Genomic DNA, 12,199 nt, shown 5'->3' with positions numbered 1-12,199 from the left:
TGTGAGGAGAGTTGTAGAAAATTGTGTTTAGAATTCTGTTTGTGGATTGGATATTCAGAATTTTACCTGCAAAAATTGGCAGAGCTGACTGGTGCTACTCAGCTGCCAGATTGTAGATCTTTCTTCAATAAAATTTATATTTTTGGATATTTATTTTACTTGTTATACATCTTCTACTGTTGGCTAATCCATTTCTTTTCTTTGGCATAGATTTCATTACCAACAACAGTCCCTCTGAGCATATACAAGAGTAGCCACTTCAGTAAAATAAAGAATACAAATTTTCTTTGTGTGTTGAAACAGCAGAGTGAAAATGGTCCTTCACACATAAATATTCAGTTAGTTATGTTTGCTGTCACTTCCTCCCACCAGATTTAATAAGCCTAACATGGAGCTGTTATGAGAGCCAGTCAGACTGCAAAATGCTGCAGTCAGTTAACAGAAACCTCAGCATTAGGATGACAATACTTATTGTTGCCATGGTTAAGACAAACCTTAAAACAGCCTGTGCTCCCTGTCCACACTTAATTATTTGTTTATTTATTTATTGACAGTTTGTTACTGGGAAAGTCCAACTGAGTAGAAGCCCATTTTCAACAGAGGCCCAGGGAGAAAAGTTCCAATGTATTACAAATCATTTTAATAACAATAATTTTGCAGTCTTTAAAAATAATACAAAAAACAACTACAGTTTAAATAATTATACAAGTTTAGACATAATATGAAAACATTGGTTAAGAATGGATACGACTTAAGTTTAAGCTTAAGTAAATATAAGTTAGCACTTGTCGCTTTAATCTTGAGACTTCTCAGTGAGGTCCAAAATAATAGCTCCGTTAAAAGTAACAACAAATCACCTAGATGAGTGTGATAGGAGGAATTTTTCTTAACTTTAAAACTACTTTATAAAAATGTGTGCAAAATATTGCAATCAATTCTGTAGCCAGCCAGCACATTAAAACGTAACAAAATGTTTCCTACTCAGGCATCATCTATCTGGATTGTGGTTTGGGAATTATTGGAGATATTAAGGAGCATATAACTATGAACCTGCTTATTTCATATTTTAGGTTATATATTATACTAATCAACGTTATTTTAGAATATAGTTGTGCAGAAATGTATGGAATAACTAATAAGCTAAGAAGCTACCCCTTTATAAACATTCCTTCATAAGCTTACTTACCTTCCATCAGTATTTTTTCAAACATGTAGGTGGACATTGGATATGCAATAAAGTTATTTTCTTTCCCCATAGTGCACTAGGTTTCAGGAACAAAATTAATATTCTATCACATCTCATTTGTTAGTTCAGTGTTACACAATGAGTTCAGTTAAGCCTGATATATATTTCCTTGGACAGAGTCATATCTATAACTGGATGATGCATGTTTCAGATTTCATTTAAGTATAACATGGATGCTGAATATATACATTTAAAAGCTGTTGATGTCTATAATATCTAGACGTAACTTTATTTATAGTCTAATCATATTCCCCAATTTAAGATTATCTTGGGTACAGTGTGTACTTTGTTTTATTTTTAGTACAAATGCTGTGCTATCTGCTTTTTTCAGCTACATTTCCTTTTCAGTAATGTTTTATGTGCTCCTTCAGGTTTGCAGAAACTGGATTTCAGCATAATGCTTTCATGTTGACTTGACCCAAATTATGGAGTGGGTTCTACAGTTAAAGACAATTTCTTCTGTTCATTCTGTCTGAGTTAGTAAGTTAGTTGTTTACTGGTTGCAGGTTTGCTTTTTTAAATTGTGGTGGGGTCCTTTACTTAAATACAGGTTGTGTTTGCTTTTCAGTATAAGGAACTGAGTGTCAGCTTCTGTCTGATGAAGCAAGTTCTTTTAGATATTTACTGCTTAAATGCTTGCTCATCTTAAACTGTGGTGGGGGTCCTGAAGTGCAACTGGTGATTCTATTTCAGTAACAGATGCATTCTGACCAAGGAGTGATGTATATAAATTACATTTTTCTAAGGTTTTTCCCTAGGTACAAATAAATGATTCTGACACCAGTCTGAAAGATCCAGTAAGTAAATGCAAGTTAGACATGTGATAAACCATACATATGCTGCATTATTTCATTATTCTGAAGATACCATCTACAATTATCACACATATCAGCTGGATATCTGTGGTTTCTGGAAGTAACTGATGTGTACAGTGAAATATAGACCAGTAATCATATCTACATTTGGTAATTTGAAATGGTACAAATCATAAGCATTTGCATCATGCAGGATGGAATTCAGATGCAAATGCATTACTATCTTCCATAAATGTATGACTGGCAATGACACTTGAATAGTGTTTCGTGTAAGGTAATTGTGAGCATAGATCTTTCCACTAATGATAAATCAACTAGTTCTCCAGTAAAGGATATAGATAATATCCAGTACGTCTAATACCACTGCATCACCTTCTGCTTCTTTCCCCTGCTTACTCTGAAGAAGACACTAGACAGAAGAATAAATACTGCAGGGAAGAAGGGGAAATAGTCTGAACAAGGCATGTTGTGCAGAGAGGGTCAATACGGGACAGAAATCTACAGCTGAAAAGCTGCTAGAACAGTTTTACTTGTTTCCTAAAATTTGCACTGTTTAGCCTATATGGGAAGCTGCAATATTCAAACTCATAAATGTGATCAGAAAAGTATCAAAATAAAGGCCATGTGAATGATACTTGTCATTTTCAAGTTCATTAGACATAAAGCAAATGGTAAGTTTTAATGTGGAAAACATTTATACAGATGCTTTGGGTAACTAAAATACTTGTGTATGTCATCTTAGTGTCAGAGCTGAAAACTAATGAGATAGCTGGTCAAGTACTGGTCATAAAGCTCTAAGCAATATGTGACTCATTTATTCTTTAGCATGCCAGATCAGTAAGATCAGAGTTATCCTATTAAAAGATAATCTGTGAGAATTAGTCGTTAAGTGTCTCAGTTTTAAGCACAGTATGCAAGCAAGAGATAATAAGATTTGTAATCTGGTCCACCCAAATAGCAGCTCTAAAACTTAACAGCTGTGCTGTGTTGTCTTCTTCTTCTTCTTCAGGATTTACTTCATTTTTTAAATAAGTATTTTTTCCACCACCACCCCAACCATCACCACTACCACTGGCTGATCATCAGCTACTCTTGGTGTCCCTCCTCAATCTCAACCTTTCTGCCAGACAATGACATCAAGTGTGGAATCTAGTCTAGGGTTTTAAGTGGAATTGATCTACATGGAATATAGTGTGTTGAAGTTGTATTATATGACAATGGATTACCTGATCACAAAACTACAAAAATGCCTTCCGGTACATTATCTGTGGAAGAAAAGAGGCATCAATGCATCCACCTCTTCTAATTATGAACATATGCTGCTATGTTTCAGTTACATGTGAGACATGCTACAATTAAATATTGTTTTTGTCAAGTGGCTGGCTTTTTCATCCATCTTCATCAGCTTACATCTCCCTACCCAGTGCCCCACATATATCACCAGCTCCTACCCTCAGACTTCATCCAATAGAGATGGGACCAGCATAGAAACTATGGGCATCCGAAGGTCTGGCTGTCAACATCCACTGGGGGGGGGGGGTTCTTTGATGACTTAACTTATTACCCCACCCCCTTTTCCTCATGGCTCCTGTGGTAAGGTCCAGTGGCAGACATACAATGGGGGATTTGCAAAATTTTGTCTTGCCTCTGCAGCACCTCAACCATGTCCCCATCTTATCCCCCTTTGGGCATACCCTCTTGATAACAACATGCTCAACCTCCATCAGTAATCATTGCCAGAGACACCCACAAGGCCAACCTCCCCAAGAGATGGTAGCACCCATCCCTTCATGCCACCCCATCAGTCACCTGAGCTAATAATCGAACACGGGTTGGCTGAGCCATTGAGAGGGCTTTATCCCTGTATGCCACGATCATTGTGTGTACAACAATACCTTTGATTAACAGAGTGACTGAGTGTGCATATGCACAAGTGAGTGTGTGTGTGTGTGTGCATGCACACACACACACACACACACACACACACACACACACACACACATATGGAATTGAAGTAGTGTACAATTAAACTGAGAAAAGGTAGCATGGTCTATCTAGCAGACAGCATACACTTAAAGTATTGTGCATTTGAACTGCCCTGGAAGAATTCTTCAGTATGCTGAACTCCCTTGCAGTTAAACAAGTCAAATTACTTTTTCCTTCTGCTGTTTTGCAACACAGTATGATACTGCAAAATTATAATCATGTTTCAGTATCATAACTCAGTATTATTCAGTGCTATCAGCTCCTGATGATATTCAGACAAGGTAGGTTAAAAGCACTTTCAACAACCATATTTCAGGGAGGATTGTATATTTCTGAACTACTAACACCGCCTCGCTATGTTATAAAATAACAGAGAGCATGCAATCACTGCATGAGTGTGTGAATCCATTTCTCAATAAGTGAGTCAGATTGTCTTTAATGGTGAGAACAAAAATGTAGATGATTCATTATGTGTAAGATGTGGGTTGTCTTGGACAATGTGTGTGGGATGCTCAGATAATCCATCAATGACTGTGTATGTGAGCTGATAATGAACAAGTACTTATAGACTTCAGCTAAGAAAGATGAAATGCACGACAAGTCAGACTGTTGGCACTGCTAGCGTCTGCATGTACAGACTGGAGTTCTCTGTATTATGTTTGTATCATGGTTCATTTCCTAAATTCAACATTAGTAAAGACCTGAGTGACATTATTCGTTCATGTATCTGTGGCAAAACACTTTTGCCTTTTGAAGTGTAACTGACTGTCTCCCATTATGCTTTGTTAAACAGCTTTGTTAATGCCTTTGCACAAATATACTTTAAATATTCATGCATTAGACAAACTCATCTGCTGTCTGACTCTTCTAGACTATTCTCTGCATGATGAGAAGAAAGCTTTGTGCAGTCTGCAGTGCATACTGGGTAATATGGTGAGTGTGACTTAGCATGTCTGGTCTAAAGGTTGCTGATAAAGGTATGCTAGCTGAAGTCTTGAAAATGTATCCCTGTAAGCTGCTATTCCCCAACTATGTGTAAAACACTTGATATATGTCCTGTGTTTTACTCTAACAATGTTTTGTTCTATAAAATTGCACACTGCCTTTCACAGGAATCATAAGAAGTTCAAGGCATTGAGTCTTGCAAACATTATGACTTGCCAGGTCCCCTCTAAACTGTACCTCCCTTGTCAAGATGGGCTTGAAAAGTCAAGCACAGGATGACTTTATGAATACATATCAAATTATCTCATTGCTTTATCTGCAGGGGAGTCCATTCCAGAGGTTAGGAAAGTGCTGAGTAATAAACCTGTCTCCCTACCTTATTTTATTGATTTGCTGAAGCAGGTTTAGAACTCTTTGTTCTGGTATTGTCAGACTTTTCATTTGTGAAGGTACAAGAGGTCCAGGATTACTTGGTTCCTGATTGCTCAGAAGGCAAGGCATAGGTTTCCCCTGAAGAGCTTGTAAGATAGAAAAGAGAAATAGTGCTTATAATCTTTTCTGATAACTAGGAGATTTTAAGCCTTGGAACCTTCTTCATTTGGAATCTCTAGTGTCTTTCCAACTATTTAATATCTCTAGTGAGGCACATCCCAAAGAGAGTGTTCTATGATATAAATGGTCTGATGAGTGTGGAATACTAAGGGACAATAACCTATTCCAATCTGTATGATATTCCCTTTGAGATCCGCTGTGCCAAGTAGTTTCCTGACAGCTGGTGTTGCTACAGGGTGATCAAAGGAGAGGGAATTATCAACCCTAGATCCCCCCAGGTCTCTAACTCCATTTTCATTTTGAAATTAGGTATTATCAGTGCTATATACTGGAGTGATGGTTTGCCTGCCAAATGTGATAATGCTACATTCTTTTTATCATTTAATTTCAATCCATTTTCAAAAACATGGTATTTACAAGTATAAGTTCCTACTGGAGAGGGACATGACATTGACTCCCAGGTTGTAGTCATTCATAAATTTAGTTAACCTTAGGTCTTGGTTTTGATTCTGTAGTTCAAAGAAGTAAATACCTAACAAAAGTAGTCCTAATACTGAGCATTGTGGTGCACCACTGGTCACCTTCATGTTTTCTCTACTGCCCTTGTTTCCCACACCCGGTGTGTTGTCTCTTCTAGACAATTAGCTATCACTTTGCCACATGAGGGTCTAATTGCACTGCATTTATTGTATTAAATATGCTTGCATGGAGGATGGTGTCAAGTGCCTTGATGAAATCAGCATACTTCTACTATGGAAAATCTGAGAAGTGTTGGTTGTGGCTGAAGTGAGGGAATAGTTCCTTTTACTGTAGTAAAATATGAATAACACAGGAAGAGATGAGGGAGGGATGATGCAGTACATAAAATAAAGTTAATATGATAAGGGACAGGATGCAATGCATATAATAAAGGTAATATGTAATAGGGTATGATGCATACAAAGGTGCCACTGTATTCCTAGTAAGATTTTCAAAATGTTCAACTTAGTCTGGTTTCCGCAAAAGTAAAAAGAATAAGGACGTGTTAAGATAAACACAACAGGCTGTTAATGAGTTTCAAAAATGTTCATTTAAGCCATACATCAAATGACTTCTATAACATTAATTAACAGATACCTACTACAAAGTTATTATGGTAAAAATTATGTTTTTTTAGAGATGATTATGCTTAATGAATTCAGTGATGTGAAGGCATTGTAGGTATATATGAACCCCTGATTAGCTATATTTTTGCACTTGAGATGATGACGGAGCTGTAATATCAGTAGCAGTGCTTATGTGTGCCAATTCACTGACTCAACTTTTTTGCCTTCCGTGATGAACTAAAGCAATTAGGGAAACAACTACCACCGGTACCTTTTCCCCCAGAATCAATAACAGCTACACATTTTTGCTGATTATCATTTCTTCTGCTAGATCGCATAAGCTTTCAGTCCACTTTTGGGATATGATGCTCTTACTTATTTGAGTGTGTGTAAAGGTAAAAATGGACACAATGTGCTTACTGAAACTGCATTAATAGTTGGTCTGCTTATGTCCATTAAGCATATCTGTTACACTATATCTGTAAGGCTTTCTGCTATTAATGTCTTCAAACTGCATTCCATCGGTTACTATTACTAAGCAAGAATTATCCTGATTCCACAAGATCTTTTCACTCGAGTAGGGCTTTATTTTGTATTATATTTGTCTGCCCCCTCATTAACCTAGCATGCCAGTTTTTTAAAGCAGTATTTTGGAAATAAGGTCTTACATATATAGATTACATTTATTTTATGTGTTCAGTTTATTTTACTGGTCTAGGGCAAGTCAGTTGGTATCATGTGTGTTTGCTAATAATATGTTTAAGATATTATTGCTATTGTATAATCTGTTTTTATGTAATGTCTTGTGTTGTTCATTCAAGAGCCAAGGTCACAGCTGAAATATCCTTAGTGAACAGTCCATCTTCTCACTTTACAAATAAAATACATGTAGAGCCATCCACTGCTACTAGGCCATATATTTCTTCTTCATCTTCAGCCTTCGTCTTTCATGGTTCTAGTCAATTCAGAGTAGAAAGGATTTGATAAAGAGAACCTTTATGTTATCTTTCAGTTCCATAGGTTACTTCAAGGTTAAGGACAATGCTTGGAAACCCTACAGGGATTACACCTGTAGCCATGATAAAACTCCCTTAGTGAGTGTTGTAATATCTGAAATCGGATTGTCAAAAGGTAAGTCACAACCGTCTTTTCTTCTAGATTCCATCGCACCATTAGCATACATCTATAGCCCATCCTTTGTTAATTTATTTTTAAATAAAAAAAGACACAACCGAGATCATGAAAACTAATAGCAACATTAATCTTACCTGACTTCGTTTTCGGTTTCATCAGTACCTTCTTCACTTTTTGTACCTTCATTCTTTTGCTTCTCATACAGTTTTGGTTTACAGTTAATTCAAATGTCTTCTCTGGCCTTTTTCCCCCAACATGTTCATGTCTACTTGTGAGGCACATGCTCTTAATTTGGAGAAATTAGGACACTGGCCAGGATTCACGAATGCCTGCTGATCACGTTAAGCTTGTGTGAGTGACAAGAAGCAATGAGCAAGCTGTTTACAATTCAGAAAACAGCTCTACACATTGTGGCCAGAAGCTAAACAAAGTTAGCAGTTGAATAAGCCAATGAGGGAATAAAGAGTCAAATTACATGCTAATTAAACAAATAATCATGCCAGATAGATTCAGGAATATATAAAAAGAGCACCCACACACAGTGCTCTCTTTATCCCTTAATTCCAGCAATTGTTGGGATATCTCCACAAAGACACTTTGAAAATGTTTGGGCTTGCTGCTGCTGCTATAATAAATCTGCATGTGCAACAGCCTTTGATACAAGGTGCTGCTGCTACTGCTGTTGCCAGACCTCTGCCTAGAAGGTGTAGAGTGTTTAGATCACTTTTGACCTATCATGGACTGCTACAGGGTGGACAAGGATACAATGGAACAAATAATCAACATCTGATGCCCTTACCAAAGCTCCTGTGCAAATTGTAGAGAAAACGATAGCAAGACAAAGTACAATCAAGTAGAAATGCTTACTTTATTCCACACAAAATAAAGCTTTCAGGAAACACCCTTCATCAGTATTCAGAACACATTTAAAACATTCTTTTTGTATCTTAGTGTAGCGCAGCACATGACACAGCATACCAATAGTAATAAACAAGTAATTAGTAGCATAAATACTATTACATAATTGCTAGTCTCGTGTATTAAAAAGACATATCTACATAAAAACATAAAAAAACATATATATGTATTAAAAAATTGCATATTCTGTTTGTCAACCAATATTGGTTTTATTGTTATCACATTATTAAGTCCAGGATATTTATCTGCTTCTAGTCTAGTAATCTACTTATACTCTGCCACTATAAGTTTATTATTTATATCCCCCTCCTCTCAGATTTCTATACACTACTTCTAAACCTTGAACTTAAAATCATGTAATGAGCCCCTATCGATAATGTGTTTAGAGAATTAGTTATTAGACTTCTTCTGATGTCAGACTTATGCTCAATGATGCATTTACTCACATAAAAACAGCCACACTCTATGCATGTCGCTAAGTAAACTATTACAGTAGTGTTACATGTTACCTGAGATGTAATTTCATACCTTTCTTTTGTCAAAGGATGTTGAAATTGTATTTTATCACAACACCTGCAATTATGGCAGGGGAATGTTCCACATTTATTTACTAATGGATTGTTATATTAACACTAAAATCTTTATAACATAATTTTATTTTTAAATTCATACTATTTCTGTATGCAAACTTTGGTTTAGCACCCAAAAAGGCTAATAACTGAGGCATAAATGTCAATATTAAAAAAAAAACACAGCAGTGAAGGTAATAAATGGATTCTTTACTTTCACCACAAGATCTGGTACCTCTGCCTCTCACCTTCAAGGCTACATACATCAGTATGAATTATACATTTATACCAGGTTCATTCATCAGTTACTCGCTTATTTAATTATGTAATTAATTATCCTATTACCCTTACATCTCTTAAAATATCCCATTACCTTAAACTCTTTCAAAATAACCCATACTTATTTCATTAAATTATACAAAATCTAACTTCACTTTTAAATTATCATAATACTGATTTGTTAAAAACTTGTGTATACAGAAAGGAAGTTCAAGTGAACAAGTACACACATGCTAGAAGTATGCACGCCAAACATATTTTTCATGGTATAATTAAAGGGCAGTTCTTGAGGGTAAGCAGACTTAATACGGATGAAATTAAATATAAAGAGCAAATGGAAGTTTTGGCTCAGGAGTTTAAGAACATGGGTTATAATGAGGATTTAGTTCTAAACGTGATGAAAGAAGTATTAGATAATAGATTACAAATTGCTCCCCCATTTCTTCGTGAGGTAACACAACATGAATCCTCAGCTAGTAATGCATCTACCCTACTTAGATATGTCACCACTTATAATAGCATGACGGGACAGGTAGAAAATATTGACATCTATGCCTGAGTTATTAGCCTTTTTGGATGCTAAACCAAGGTTTGCATACAGAAAAAGTATGAATCCAAAAAGAGAATTATGTTATAAAGATTTTAGTGTTAATATAATTCCATTAGTAAATAAATGTGGGACATTCCCCTGCTATAACTGCAGTTGTTGTAGGAATATTTGTGATAAAATACAATTTCGACATCCTTTGACAAAAGAAGGGTATGAAATTAAATGTCAGGCAACATGTAACACCACTGTAATAGTTTACTTAGCGACATGCATAGGGTCTGACTGTTTTTACGTGGATAAATGCTCAAGGAGGCTAAAAGTCCGCATCATTGAGCATAAGTCTGACATCAGAAGAAGTGTAATAACTAATGCTTTAGCTAAACACATTATACATAGGGGCTCATTACATGATTTTAAGTTTAAGGTTTTAGAAGTAGTGTATAGAAATCTAAGAGGAGGGGGATATAAATAATAAACGTACAGTGGCAGAGTATAGGTGGATTACTAGACTAGAAGCAGATAAATATCCTGGACTTAATAATATGATAACAATAAAACCAAAAAACAAGAGATAAATGCTTACCTTTATATGTATGTATGTACTCTACTTCACTAAAATAAAACATTGCTCAACTACAGATAAATGCCAGCAGGAACCTACATGAGTGGTATATGCAACACTGACAAAGCAAAACAAAACAAACAACTAGGAAGGAATTAAAAGGAATATAATGACTTTTCCCTGCATATGTATACAACTTGTGCATTAAGACAAAGTGGGCCCACGTCAAGCAAACCCACAGGAGCTCGGTCAATGTCAGCACCAACTGTGTAGACAGATGATCAAGCTTAAGTGTACATCAATTATAACTAGAAAAGATAGAGAGTCCAGACATAAATGAGGATATGCACCACAGCAGAGTTATTGCCCAAAAGCATAAGCATGGCTTGCTTACTACTGCGAATCAGGGTAATCTCAGTATCATAAGGTGCTGAGCAACCATTAAATCATAAGTAACTCTTTCACACCTAGCCTCAGGAGAATATCACACCTCCTGACACCTGAAATATTCTTGCCTAGACAGCCTTTGCCTGAGCAAAAATTTTGAGAATGCAGGTTTACAACCTTGCTGTAAACAAATATAACTCAAAAATCAATAAAAGTTACAAAAACTTAAAATATGAAAGTTATTCAGCACATACAACTCCTCACAATGGTAGTATTAATATGTCAGTCAGACATAAAAGTCATTTTATATTGATCAAGTAATTAGACAACATATAAACCAAGAAATAACATTCCAAAGACATGCGAGAAAAATACAAAAAAATAAAGTATACTCACACTGCAAACTGACTACCAGGAAATAAAAACACCGTTTTTTCTTGAGTGCAGGTTTAAATGCTTTTATCCTGTACATCCAAGGGACTTCATCAGAAACTAGCAATTCTTAGCTTTCAAAAGGTATTAAACTTCTCCACCAGTCAGCATATCCATTTCTTGAAGCACTGGTGTTTCAAATTCTTTGACTTCACAATACACTCACTGAGCATTATTCAAAAAAGTTAGACCTAGTTTCTCTAGATTTATCTGCAGATTTCTCTCACTTGCCTCCCTGCAGAGATTTGCAAAGGAGGTGTATTCTGTTAGCTTTTATAATTATTGTTTCTTCTCATTCTTGGGTGTATACTTTCTGTGTATACTTTGGTAATTAGGCAATATATACAAATAGACTCCTCCTGGGATTCAATAAACTCCGTGCAGGAATAGTGCTGTTCCAGCACGGAGTGGTTCATGTCCATATAGCACAGCAGTGCGCCTTGCATATTCATGAAGGCATGCTGCTGTTTAAACTACACAGACACAAATTGTGAACAAGTGCAGGGGGCATGTTCAAGTAGTGAATAGACATTGAACACGCCCTCTGCACTCAGAAAGTGCCATACGGCACTTTCTAATACAAGCGGACACTAAAATGCATACGGCAGCAGGAAAGCAATGCAGGCGTTGTATGACAGGTTTTGTGATACACCCTCTGCATTGTAAAAGTGCTGTACGACACCTCTGCAACCTGCTAAAGTAGGGAATGTGTACAAATGCACAAATAATGGGGGATAAA

This window comes from Protopterus annectens, chromosome 3.part0, assembly GCF_019279795.1.
Source record: "Protopterus annectens isolate FY-2018-M chromosome 3.part0, PAN1.0, whole genome shotgun sequence".
NCBI lineage: Eukaryota > Metazoa > Chordata > Ceratodontiformes > Protopteridae > Protopterus > Protopterus annectens.
The sequence above is the reverse complement of the archived record's forward strand: the minus strand, read 5'-3'. Positions refer to the sequence as shown.